Below are 14,840 nucleotides of genomic sequence, written 5' to 3'. Positions count from 1 at the left end.
TCCTGGACACCTCCCCCACTCCATATCTAGCTGTTTGGCTGAGTTTTAGGCAGGATTAAGGACCATCCACCCCCCGCCCCCAGCATCCCCCATAGACCTCCCCATCTCTGTCTGGCCAATTTACCCCAACTCACCTCGCCCCGTTTCCTTTTCCCCAAAACCTCTCCCCTGCCCCCCATGTACCCTGAGACCCGAAATCTGCCCCTCCCCACCGCTTCCCCAATATCCCAGTCAGACCCTTCTCCACCCCGACCCCAACTCCCCCCATTCTGCCCCCTCTCCCCGCCCAGTTTTCTATTTGTCTCTGGGCAGGACCCTCCCCCATCCCCCCCACACACACTCCCCGCATCCTCCCGGGGCGCAGACCGCGGCCGGCGATAATTACCGCTGCCGAGCAGGTGCCGGGCGCCTGTCAGCCGGGCGGGGCCGCTGCATCCTTCATGGCTTCGCCCCCCCAGCCAGAGAGAGGCGAGCTCCCTCCTCCGCCGGCTGTGCCGCGCTCCCTCCTTCCAGCCCCTCTGCCCCTCCCAGCCTCTATCGCCCCGTCCCCATCACTGGATGGCTCCGTGTGTCTTCACACTCCCTCCCTCCCTCTCTCCCCCATCTATCTACCCCCACACATCTATCTATCTATCTATCTATCTATCCCCATAACTCCCTCCCTCTATCTATCTATCTATCTATCTATCTATCTATCCTCATACACCCCCGCTATCTATCTATCTATCTATCTATCTATCTATCTATCTATCTATCTATCCCCAAACACCCCCTCTATCTATCTATCCCCATACACCCCCTCTATCTATCTATCTATCTATCTATCTATCTATCTATCTATCTATCTATCTATCCCCATACACCCCCTCTATCTATCTATCTATCCCCACACACCCCATCTATCTATCTATCTATCTATCTATCTATCTATCTATCTATCTATCTATCCCCATACACCCCCTCTATCTATCTATCCCCATACACCCCCTCTATCTATCTATCTATCTATCTATCTATCCCCATACACCCCCTCTATCTATCTATCTATCTATCTATCTATCCCCAAACACCCCCTCTATCTATCTATCTATCTATCTATCTATCTATCTATCTATCTATCCCCAAACACCCCCTCTATCTATCTATCTATCTATCTATCTATCTATCTATCTATCCCCATACACCCTCTCTATCTATCTATCTATCTATCTATCTATCTATCTATCTATCTATCCCCAAACACCCCCTCTATCTATCTATCCTCATACACCCCCGCTATCTATCTATCTATCTATCTATCTATCTATCTATCTATCTATCTATCTATCCCCAAACACCCCCTCTATCTATCTATCCTCATACACCCCCGCTATCTATCTATCTATCTATCTATCTATCTATCTATCCCCAAACACCCCCTCTATCTATCTATCCCCACACACCCCATCTATCTATCTATCTATCTATCTATCTATCTATCTATCTATCCCCATACACCCCCTCTATCTATCTATCCCCATACACCCCCTCTATCTATCTATCTATCTATCTATCTATCTATCTATCTATCCCCATACACCCCCTCTATCTATCTATCTATCTATCTATCTATCTATCCCCAAACACCCCCTCTATCTATCTATCTATCTATCTATCCCCATACACCCCCTCTATCTATCTATCTATCTATCTATCTATCTATCCCCAAACACCCCCTCTATCTATCTATCCTCATACACCCCCGCTATCTATCTATCTATCTATCTATCTATCTATCTATCTATCTATCCCCATAACTCCCTCCCTCCCTCTATCTATCTATCTATCTATCTATCTATCTATCCCCACCCCACCCCCCCGATCTATCTATCTAATCCCCGCACACACCCTCTATCTATCCCCATCAACTCTCCCCCCCCCCCCCCCGGATGGGGTCGGGGTCGCTGGGGACCCGCCCGGCCAGCCTCGGAGTCTCTCCCGGGCTCTCAGCCGCTCTGTGAAGCGGCCGGGCCTGGCAGCCACTTACTTTGTCTTCATTAACTCTGAGCGAGCGCGTGTATTTCCTCCAACTGCTCCCCCCCCCCGCAGCCTGGGGGGGCGGGGCAGAGACAGACCCACTCGCTACAGCCGGGATGGAAACGCGGCCCGGCCGCTGCGTGACTTTGGGCAGGAGAGACAGAAAGTGACACGGGGAATAAAGACAAATCTCGGTAGAGACTCGTGTTCCGCGGGGGCCGGGATGGGCGCAGACATGCCCAGGTCCAGCGGGTCAAGGGGGCGCGCACACACCAACACAACACACACATCCTAACACATACACATCAACACAACACACACACACCAACACAGACACATCCTAACACATACACACCAACATAACACACGCACACATACACACCAACACACACACATCCCAACACACACACATACCCCCAACACATACATACCCCAACACACACACACACACGTCCCCCAACACACACACATCCCGACACACACAACACACACACATCCCAACACACACATCCCCCCAACACACCCCAACACACACATACCCCCAAAACATACATACCCCAACACACACACACACACGTCCCCCAACACACACACATCCCGACACACACAACACACACACATCCCAACACACACATCCCCCCAACACACCCCAACACATACACACCCCAACACACACACACACACACACCCCGACACACACAACACACACACCCCGACACACACTTGGTGTAAATTGTCATTGCCCCAGTGCGTGTGTCCTCCTCACCTGGCTACATACACAACCAACCCCCTCCCGCAGGCTGTGTATGTCCACAACACCCCGGCGCTGCTGGCCTCAGGTGACTGCGATAAGGCCACACGTAGAGAGCACCAGGCAGGTTGTGTGTGTTATAAACTCTCACACGCGGGCACGTGCACACAGACACGCACGCTCACCAGACGTGTGGCGGGTGGGGGGCTAGAAACTGAGCCGTGGAGAAAATACAGTGATGGGAAAAGAAGGTTATGGGGATACACAGCTAGTTACTAGGGGTGCGTAGGGATAGATAGATGGGGTGTATGGGGATAGATAGATAGATAGATAGATAGATAGATAGATAGATAGAGGGGGTGGATGGGGATAGATAGATAGATAGAGGGGGTGGATGGGGATAGATAGATAGATAGATAGAGGGGGTGGATGGGGATCGATAGATAGATAGATAGATAGATAGATAGATAGATGGGGCGGATGGGGATAGATAGATAGATAGATAGATAGATAGATAGATAGATAGATGGGGTGTATGGGGATCGATAGATAGATAGATAGATAGAGGGGGCGGATGGGGATAGATAGATAGATAGATAGAGGGGGTGTGTGGGGATAGATAGATAGAGGGGGGGTGTGGGGATAGATAGATAGAGGGGGCGGATGGGGATAGATAGATAGATAGATAGAGGGGGGGTGTGGGGATAGATAGATAGAGGGGGTGGATGGGGATAGATAGATAGATAGATAGATAGATAGATAGAAGGGGTGTATGGGGATAGATAGATAGATAGATAGATAGATAGATAGATAGATAGATAGATAGATAGATAGATAGATAGATAGAGGGGGCGGATGGGGATAGATAGATAGATAGAGGGGGTGTGTGGGGATAGATAGATAGATGGGGTGGATGGGGATAGATAGATAGATAGATAGATAGAGGGGGTGGATGGGGATAGATAGATAGATAGATAGATAGATAGATAGATAGATAGATAGATAGATGGGGTGTATGGGGATAGATAGATAGATAGATAGATAGATAGATAGATAGATAGATGGGGTGTATGGGGATAGATAGATAGATAGATAGATAGATAGATAGATAGATAGATAGATAGATGGGGTGTATGGGGATAGATAGATAGATAGATAGATAGATAGATAGATAGATAGATGGGGTGTATGGGGATAGATAGATAGATAGATAGATAGATAGATAGATAGATAGATAGATAGATGGGGTGTATGGGGATAGATAGATAGATAGATAGATAGATAGATAGATAGATAGATAGATAGATGGGGCGGATGGGGCAGATGGGGATAGATAGATAGATAGATAGATAGAGGGGGTGTGTGGGGATAGATAGATAGATAGATAGATAGATAGATAGATAGATAGATAGATAGATAGATAGATGGGGCGGATGGGGCAGATGGGGATAGATAGATAGATAGATAGATAGAGGGGGTGTGTGGGGATAGATAGATAGATAGATTGTAGGGAGGTAGGGAAGTGTACAGAAGGAGGGAGGTGGCGGGGTGTACAGGGTGTACAGAGAGCAGGAGGGGGTGTCCGGGGGTGTACAGGGGGTACAGAGGGAGGTGGGGGTGGGGGGTACAGGGGGTACAGAGGGAGGTGGGGGTGTACTGAAGGAAGGAGGTGGTGGGGTGTACAGAGAGCAGGAGAGGGTGTCCGGGGCTGTACAGGGGGGTTCAGAGGGAGGGAGGGGTGTCCGGGGGGGTACAGAGAGAGGGGGAGCGGGGTGGGGGCTGTGTAGGGGACGGACGGGCTGACCCGTCTCACAGGAGAGTTTCAGAGTAACAGCCGTATTAGTCTGTATCCGCAAGAAGAAGAACAGGAGTACTTGTGGCACCTTAGAGACTAACACATTTATTAGAGCAGAAGCTTTCGAAGTGGGCTGTAGTCCACGAAAGCTTATGCTCTAATAAATTTGTTAGTCTCTAAGGTGCCACAAGTACTCCTGTTCTTCTTTTTACAGGAGAGTCTGTGTCAGCACCAGGGACAGCTCCGCGCCGAGCCAGGACCTGCCCCCCCTCCCCCCGCCCGTGGGCTCGCCCCCCCCCCGCCCCCCCTTGGGTTGCAGTAATTTTCCGTTTGATTGGGGCGGTAATGCATTTTTTACCAATCAAAGCGGAAGCTGCCAGCCCCATGGCCCCAGGAGCCGGGCCCAGATGAGAGGCCGGATCATTTCCTTGTTAGTTTTGATTTCGGTTACCGAAGCTTTCAACTTCCCGGCTACCTCCTGGAGAAACGTTATAATAAGTAGCCGAGGGAATTCCCCCTGTCTTCCCCCGTCCGCCCCCCCCCCGCCTGCTGCCTCTCGCCCTCCCTCCCCCCCACCTCCGCGTCAAGCCCCCCAAATGCAGAGACTGGGGCGCCCCCGCCCGCCAGCAGCTCCCTCCCTCCCTCCCTCCCTCCCTCCTGTCCTGTCGCTTTCTTCGCTCACTAGCCCCGAGCCCGCGAGGTCACTTTTCTGCTAAACAAACTGTTCAAAAACCAGAAGGGGGGGGGGCATGTTCCCCCCAGCTCTGACCTCTCTGCCCGGCTTTCCTTCGAGCCGGGCTCGGGCTCCGGCTCCACACAGCCCTGCACGGGCCACCTCGCATTGCACCACTGCCCAGATCCCAACACACCTGTGTGTGCACACAGAGCTGTGCGTGTGCGGGATCAAAACCATACAAACTTATCTTCTCATCGACACAACTATAAACACACACAGACACACAAACACCGTCACACACAAATATAGAGACGCACAAGTCTGTCTATAGACACCTACGCACAAGGAAACACACACACTGACAGACATACAGACACACAGAGACACACACATACTCTCTCTGTCACACACACACACACACTGACACACACGCACTCTCTCTCTAACACACACACACACAGAGACACACACTCACACTGTCTCACACATACAGACACAGTCACACACACAGTCACACACACACACACACTCACACCCATACACTCTCTCACACAGACACTTACACACACACACACAGACACACATCCATACTCTCTGTCACACTTACACACACACTCTCTCACACACACAGATACATACACTCTCTCTCTCTCTCTCTCTCACACACACACACACACACACACAGAGACACACACACTCACTCTCACACAGACACACACACTCACTCACACACTCACTCTCACACACAGACTCACACGCTCACTCTCACACACGCAGAGACACACACACTCACCCACAGACACACTCACTCTCACACACACTCACACTGTGACACACACAGACACACACTCACACACACACAGACACACACTCACACTCTCATACTCTCACTCACACACATACTCACACTCACTCTCACACACGCAGACACACAGAGAGACACACACACTCACTCTCACACACAGACACACACTCACTCACTCTCTCACACACGCACACACACACACACACACGCAGAGAGACACACTCACACACACACACGCTTTGCCGCGCGAGGCTGGTTGCGGTCCCAGGGCCGGGCCGGGCCGGGCCGGGCGCTCCCGGCGGGCAGGCAAGGGGGGGCCGAGGGTTTAGTTCTTTTTCACTCGAGCGGGGTCTGCCCCCCCCCGGCCCCGCCCAGGCGATTATGTAAATTATTCACTGTCATTAATTATCGATCGGGATCTGGCGGCGGCGTTGGCGGGATGAGCCGCGCTCGGCTCCGTCTCTCATTGTTTCATAACCTGGGGCTAAAAGCGGGGGGCGGGGGCCGCCGCGGCCCCTTTGCCAGCCGGGCTGCGCGCAGCCCCGGGCCCGCCCCGCCGCCCAGGTTCGATGCGGAGCCACGAGGGGCTTTGATCTCAGCCCTCAGATCCCGATTCAAACGCCGGCTCCTGGCGAGGCAGCCGGGGCCGGCCCTAAACGCCGGGCAAAGCGTTAAACCTGCGCTGAGGGGGGGGGGATGTCCCCCTAACGAGGGAGGGGGCCAGGAAATAAACACCTTTGCCAAACTGCTCCGTCCTGGGGGGCGGGGGGAGTTGGGCTGGGGGGGGCGGAGGCGTGAGTGTGTGCGGGATGGGGGCAGCGAGAGGGATATAAATGGCTGTAGACGGATGGATGGGGTGGCAGCAGACTGGGGGGAGGGAGTATGGGCATGAGATGTGGAGCTGGGTGGGGGGTGCATGGGGCTGGGGCGGGGCAGAGCTCTGGGGGTGTCTGGGGAGGCCGGGCAGTGGGGCTGGCTGGAGGGACAGATGGGGCCGGGGGGTGCATGGGGCTGGGGCGGGGCACAGCTCTGGGGGTCTCTGGGGAGGCCGGACAGTGGGGCTGGCTGGAGGGACAGGTGGGGCCGGGGGGGTGCATGGGGCTGGGGCGGGGCAGAGCTCTGGGGGTCTCTGGGAAGGCCGGGCAGTGGGGCTGGCTGGAGGGACAGATGGGGCCGGGGGGTGCATGGGACTGGGGCGGGGCAGAGCTCTGGGGGTCTCTGGGAAGGCCGGGCAGTGGGGCTGGCTGGAGGGACAGATGGGGCCGGGGGGTGCATGGGGCTGGGGCGGGGCACAGCTCTGGGGGTCTCTGGGGAGGCCGGACAGTGGGGCTGGCTGGACGGACAGGTGGGGCCGGGGGGGTGCATGGGGGTCTCTGGGAAGGCCGGGCAGTGGGGCTGGCTGGAGGGACAGGTGGGGCCGGGGGGTGCATGGGGGTCTCTGGGGAGGCCGGGCAGTGGCAGTGGGGCTGGCTGGAGGGTCAGGTGGGGCCGGGGGGTGCATGGGGGTCTCTGGGGAGGCCGGGCAGTGGCAGTGGGGCTGGCTGGAGGGTCAGGTGGGGCCGGGGGGGTGCATGGGGGTCTCTGGGGAGGCCGGGCAGTGGCAGTGGGGCTGGCTGGAGGGTCAGGTGGGGCCGGGGGGTGCATGGGGGTCTCTGGGGAGGCCGGGCAGTGACAGTGGGGCTGGCTGGAGGGACAGGTGGGGCCGGGGGGTGCATGGGGGTCTCTGGGGAGGCCGGGCAGTGGCAGTGGGGCTGGCTGGAGGGTCAGGTGGGGCCGGGGGGTGCATGGGGGTCTCTGGGGAGGCCGGGCAGTGGCAGTGGGGCTGGCTGGAGGGTCAGGTGGGGCCGGGGGGTGCATGGGGGTCTCTGGGGAGGCCGGGCAGTGGCAGTGGGGCTGGCTGGAGGGTCAGGTGGGGCCGGGGGGTGCATGGGGGTCTCTGGGGAGGCCGGGCAGTGGGGCTGGCTGGAGGGTCAGGTGGGGCCGGGGGGGTGCATGGGGGTCTCTGGGGAGGCCGGGCAGTGGGGCTGGCTGGAGGGACAGGTGGGGCCGGGGGGTGCATGGGGGGTCTCTGGGGAGGCCGGGCAGTGGGGCTGGCTGGAGGGACAGGTGGGGCCGGGGGGTGCATGGGGGTCTCTGGGGAGGCCGGGCAGTGGGGCTGGCTGGAGGGTCAGGTGGGGCCGGGGGGTGCATGGGGGTCTCTGGGGAGGCCGGGCAGTGGCAGTGGGGCTGGCTGGAGGGACAGGTGGGGCCGGGGGGTGCATGGGGGTCTCTGGGGAGGCCGGGCAGTGGCAGTGGGGCTGGCTGGAGGGACAGGTGGGGCCGGGGGGTGCATGGGGGTCTCTGGGGAGGCCGGGAAGTGGCAGTGGGGCTGGCTGGAGGGACAGGTGGGGCCGGGGGGGTGCATGGGGGTCTCTGGGGAGGCCGGGCAGTGGCAGTGGGGCTGGCTGGAGGGACAGGTGGGGCCGGGGGTGTGCATGGGGGTCTCTGGGAAGGCCGGGCAGTGGGGCTGGCTGGAGGGACAGGTGGGGCCGGGGGGTGCATGGGGGTCTCTGGGGAGGCCGGGCAGTGGGGCTGGCTGGAGGGTCAGGTGGGGCCGGGGGGTGCATGGGGGTCTCTGGGGAGGCCGGGCAGTGGCAGTGGGGCTGGCTGGAGGGACAGGTGGGGCCGGGGGGGTGCATGGGGGTCTCTGGGGAGGCCGGGCAGTGGGGCTGGCTGGAGGGACAGATGGGGCCGGGGGGTGCATGGGGCTGGAGCGGGGCAGAGCTCTGGGGGTCTCTGGGAAGGCCGGGCAGTGGGGCTGGCTGGAGGGACAGATGGGGCCGGGGGGTGCATGGGGCTGGGGCGGGGCACAGCTCTGGGGGTCTCTGGGGAGGCCGGGCAGTGGGGCTGGCTGGACGGACAGGTGGGGCCGGGGGGGTGCATGGGGGTCTCTGGGAAGGCCGGGCAGTGGGGCTGGCTGGAGGGACAGGTGGGGCCGGGGGGTGCATGGGGGTCTCTGGGGAGGCCGGGCAGTGGCAGTGGGGCTGGCTGGAGGGACAGGTGGGGCCGGGGGGTGCATGGGGGTCTCTGGGGAGGCCGGGAAGTGGCAGTGGGGCTGGCTGGAGGGACAGGTGGGGCCGGGGGGGTGCATGGGGGTCTCTGGGGAGGCCGGGCAGTGGGGCTGGCAATGTATTAACCACCGTCATTCCCAATGACCGCGTTTCTCGCAGTGTCTAACGACGTTTTTCTCTTCTGCGCCGCGGCTCACAATTTGTGATTTGCCGAAGGGTTGTTCCCTTTCGGGTCCAGCTCCCTGGGCTGTCCCCGGCCGCGCGGAGATGGCTTCTCTCGATGTGTCTCCGGGGAGAAAGGGCCACGCAGATCCCGGCTTCACTCCTGGACCTGCGGCGTCACCCTCCTCCCTCCGAGTCTCGTTCGCGCGCGGAGTAAAGCGGCCGAAGGGACCATTTCTCGCCCCCTTCCTCCCCTTGCTCCCGGCGCTTCGAGCCCCCGGCTTTTCAAACGCCAACGCGCATCTCCATTGTGTGTATCGCCTGCTTGAACTCTCCGCACTAACTTCTCTACATCTACAGACCCACAACGCGGATTCGGCACCGATCGACAGCCCCACTGCCACTGCCCGGCCTTCCCGGAGACCCTCATGCACCCCCGCCGCCCCACCTGTCCGTCCAGCCAGCCCCACTGCCCGGCCTTCCCGGAGACCCTCATGCACCCCCGCCGCCGCACCTGTCCGTCCAGCCAGCCCCACTGCCCGGCCTTCCCGGAGACCCTCATGCACCCCCGCCGCCGCACCTGTCCGTCCAGCCAGCCCCACTGCCCGGCCTTCCCGGAGACCCTCATGCACCCCCGCCGCCCCACCTGTCCGTCCAGCCAGCCCCACTGCCCGGCCTTCCCGGAGACCCTCATGCACCCCCGCCGCCCCACCTGTCCGTCCAGCCAGCCCCACTGCCCGGCCTTCCCAGAGACCCTCATGCACCCCCGCCGCCGCACCTGTCCGTCCAGCCAGCCCCACTGCCCGGCCTTCCCAGAGACCCTGTGCGGCTGATACCGAATGTATCTTAACTATAGATAGATAGAGACACACACACTAGAGAGAGATCCTTGGATGTCTTGTTTCTCAGTAATTCTCTCAGAAAGAATTGAGATCTGGTCTATATATAACAGTATGGAATCCACGTCGTTGTTATTATGAATATAATGTATCCGAAATTATCTGAATTATGTATTATACACCATGTTTATAATTGATATAGAGAGGTCATTTATATTCACTATATGTTGTGTATCTCAATCTATCATCCTATAGGCTATGCTTATCACTAATAGAATGTACGTTGTGTATCAAATATGTGTATTGTGTGGTTGTGTATATAATTGCTAACAATATCGCTCAAATGTAATTTATACTATTTAGATATTTGCTATTTACCGTATCTATGTGTACAGGTGTATTTTCTATAATGCACCGAATATATTTTCTATATTTATAATTGATAGATCGGGTCCTAGTTTGTGATAGATCGAGCTTGTAAAGCCATGAATATGACAGCGGATTGAAATGAACAATACAGGTTGTACATAATCATATACTCAATAATGTCTTCGTTACATATAGAAATATATCCCATGTAGTGCCGTGCCACACACTCTCCATAGATCACACAGCCCGAATATACCCGCGGGGAAATCCTGACTGCACTATGTACAAGACAATATCCTTGATATTAATTATATTGATGATGTACATTTGATATCTAGCAATCCATGTAATTTCATGATCTCTGACATTATTTACATTAAGTGTGAATATTATAACAAACACACACGTAGAGAAAACATTGTATATAGAGATATCAGATATAAAATACACACACGTATATCAAATATTCCATAGATAGATAGATAGATAGATAGATAGATAGATAGATAGATAGATAGATAGAGGGGGTGTGTGGGGATAGATAGATAGATAGAGGGGGTGGATGGGGATAGATAGATAGATAGATAGAGGGGGTGGATGGGGATAGATAGATAGATAGATAGATAGAGGGGGTGGATGGGGATAGATAGATAGATAGATAGATAGATAGATAGATAGATAGATGGGGTGGATGGGGATAGATAGATAGATAGATAGATAGATAGATAGATAGATAGATAGATAGATAGATAGAGGGGGTGGATGGGGATAGATAGATAGATAGATAGATAGATAGATAGATAGATAGATAGATAGATAGATGGGGTGGATGGGGATAGATAGATAGATAGATAGATAGATAGATACATAGATAGATAGATAGATAGATAGATAGATGGGGTGGATGGGGATAGATAGATAGATAGATAGATAGAGGGGGTGTTTGGGGATAGATAGATAGATAGATAGATAGATAGATAGATAGATAGATAGATATGCCCTATTAAAGATGATATACTTTGGGAACAGTACGTAGAGAGTATGTCAGAGATCTTCATGATATGACCTATAGATTGCTCGATATCAAAGTACACTATATGACCCGTTAATGGCTAGTAAACACACACGCACACACACACAAATCCAAAGGACTTTTCAACTCCTCAGTTGTTGCTAAACCGATGTATTTTTACACTTCCCGACTGAGGTGGAATTGACTCAATCGCCAACTAAATTCTTTGCGTTTTCCCCGAAGACCTTAAAGAATCGGGTGGTTTAAAAAGGAGGGAAAAAAACAAAGAACCGACCAAGCCCCCCCGACCCCCCAAGCCGTGCGCGGCCTTGGCGGTTTGGTTCCAGGTTGGAGGGCGAAGCGGGGATAAAGAACCCAGGTTTTCTGTGCGCGCCCAGCCCAATGCCGAGCCGAAGGCGGAGGAAGTGTCTGTCTGGGGTTCGTAGCGCCCCATTGTCAGGCTGTGGCTGGGGGGGGACTTTGGGGTGGGGGGGCTGTAGCCCTGGCCCGTCACGCTGCGGGGACAGAGCCGCGCGGGGAATGAGCAGACCGCTACAGTGCCGAGCCGCCGCCTGCTCACACAATCTTCGGAGCCGAAATTAAAATTGATTTTTCTTTTTTCTTTCTTTTTTAAATCATATTTTAGCGCCTCTTTCTTGCACACGCGGGGCGCGAGGGTGCGGGGAGGGGAGGCCGGGGGGGCTGTCACCGGGAGCGGGCGGTGGGCGGCGGGCGGAACCCCAAGTGTACCGCAGAGAGCAGGACAGGAGCCCCCCAGAGTCCCGCGCCCCCGATTTCCCAGCGTCACTCGCTGCTCGAAGGATCAAACGAACCGGCAGCGGAATCGCGGGCAGCTGCTCTCCACGGATTGTAAATAATACAAACCGCGTAATTTCAGCTAAAGACGGGCAATTAGCGCCATGAATAAACCACACTAGAAACGCCTTTGTAATCCGTCCCCATTCCCCCTCTATCTATCCCCGTGCACCCCTCTATCTATCTATCTATCCCCGTGCACCCCTATCCCTCTATCCCCATCCACCCCTCTATCTATCCCCGTGCACCCCCTATCCATCCATCCATCCCCATCCACCCCTCTATCTATCCCCGTGCACCCCCATCCATCCATCCCCATCCCCCCTCTATCTATCCCCGTGCACCCCTCTATCTATCTATCCCCGTGCACCCCTATCCATCCACCCCTCTATCTATCCCCGTGCACCCCTATCCCTCTATCCCCATCCATCCCTCTATCTATCCCCGTGCACCCCCTATCCATCCATCCATCCCCATCCACCCCTCTATCTATCCCCGTGCACCCCATCCATCCATCCCCATTCGCCCCCTCTATCTATCCCCGTGCATCTCTTCTATCTATCCCCGTGCACCCCCTATCCATCCATCCCCATTCACCCCCTCTATCTATCCCCGTGCACCCCCATCCATCCATCCCCATCCCCCCATCTACCTATCCCCGTGCATCCCCCTAGCCATCTACCCACATCCACCCCCTCTATCTATCCCCGTCACCCGCCTATCCATCCATCCCCATCCACCCCATATCCATCCATCCCCATTCACCCCCTCTATCTATCCCCATCCACCCTCTATCTATCCCCATACACCCCCCATCCATCCATCCTCATTCACCCCTATATCTATCCCCGTGCACCCCCTATCCATCCATCCCCATTCACCCCCTCTATCTATCCCCGTGCACCCCCATCCATCCCCATCCCCCCATCTACCTATCCCCGTGCATCCCCCTAGCCATCTACCCACATCCACCCCCTCTATCTATCCCCGTCACCCGCCTATCCATCCATCCCCATCCACCCCATATCCATCCATCCCCATTCACCCCCTCTATCTATCCCCATCCACCCCCTCTATCTATCCCCATACACCCCCCATCCATCCATCCTCATTCACCCCCTCTATCCATCCCTGTGCACCCCCCATCCATCCATCCCCATTCACCCCCTCTATCTATCCCCATTCACCCCCCTAGCCATCCATCCTCATTCACCCCTATATCTATCCCCGTGCACCCCCTATCCATCCATCCCCATTCACCCCCTCTATCTATCCCCGTGCACCCCCTCTATCTATCCCCATTCACCCCTCTATCTATCCCCATTCACCCCCTCTATCCATCCCTGTGCACCCCCCATCCATCCCCATTCACCCCCTCTATCTATCCCCATTCACCCCCCATCCATCCATCCTCATTCACCCCCTCTATCCATCCCTGTGCACTCCCCATCTATCCCCATTCACCCTCTCTATCCATCCCCATACACCCTCTATCTATCTATCTATCTATCTATCTATCTATCTATCTATCTATCTATCCCCAGAACTCACTCCCTCCATCTCTCTATCTGTCCCTAACCTGATCACCGCTAACCCAGAACTGGCTGTTCCCGGGGCTGTGTGAGACGCTGCCGCCGGCGCCCCCGGCTCTGGGTCGGGCCCGGGCTGGTTCCAGCCCCGGGGCGAGGAGCGCGGCTGGACCGCGGGACGGGGGCAGAGGCTCGGCCTTACACGCAGTCCCCGCAGCGGCTCCGGGGAGTGAGGGGGGGGGAGCTGAGTTTCTAATCCCGGCTCCAGGCACTTGGGGGGGGGGGTGGGCGCGCCAGCTGGGGTTAGCTGCCGCCTCGCGCCCCAGCGCCCCGGTAATGAACAGGTCCCGGAGCCCCTGCGGAGCATCAACAAACACCCCGCTCCAGGCAAGGGGGGCAGCGCACCCCCACCGCCCTTCTCCTCCCCGCAGCCAGAGCAGGGACGGGGAGCTGGAACCCCTGGAGTGCGGGGACACTTCGCGGGGGCTAAGGGAGCTTCCCGCCCCGCGCTGCCCCCCCAGAGCAGCCCCCAAGTGGCTGGGAGCCGAGGGGCCCAGGAAATCACCCCCCCCCCAGGTCCGCGCGCAGCCAAACACCCTCCTCCGGGGCACGTGGCCGCCCGCAGCCGCTGCCGCAGTCAGGGCGCCCCGCGCCTACCAAGCAGCCCGCCCGACTCTCTGCGCGCGCATTTCTGTGCGCCGCGACCCTCTGCGCGCGCATTTCTATGTGTGTGGGCGCGCGTGTGCCGAGTGCCCGTGTCGGTATAAGCGCGCGGGGGGGGGTGTCCACGCGTGGGGGTTTCCGTTCTGGGTCTAACCTGTATAAACCAGTTCTGGCAAAGAGCAGCGATAGGGCTCCAGCCCCCACACCTCGCCGGGACCCTCCCCAGCCCCGCGCAGGCCCCGCGCAAAGCTCTCCAAGGCGCGGAGACCTGGGGTCTCTGGGGCGGCCTGGGTGGGGGGTTTCATTAACACCCACAGCCGCTTTGTCAGCGCGGCCGGGCCGCCGTGGATTTGCTAG

This window comes from Malaclemys terrapin, chromosome 21 (genome assembly GCF_027887155.1).
Source record: "Malaclemys terrapin pileata isolate rMalTer1 chromosome 21, rMalTer1.hap1, whole genome shotgun sequence".
NCBI lineage: Eukaryota > Metazoa > Chordata > Testudines > Emydidae > Malaclemys > Malaclemys terrapin.
The sequence above is the reverse complement of the archived record's forward strand: the minus strand, read 5'-3'. Positions refer to the sequence as shown.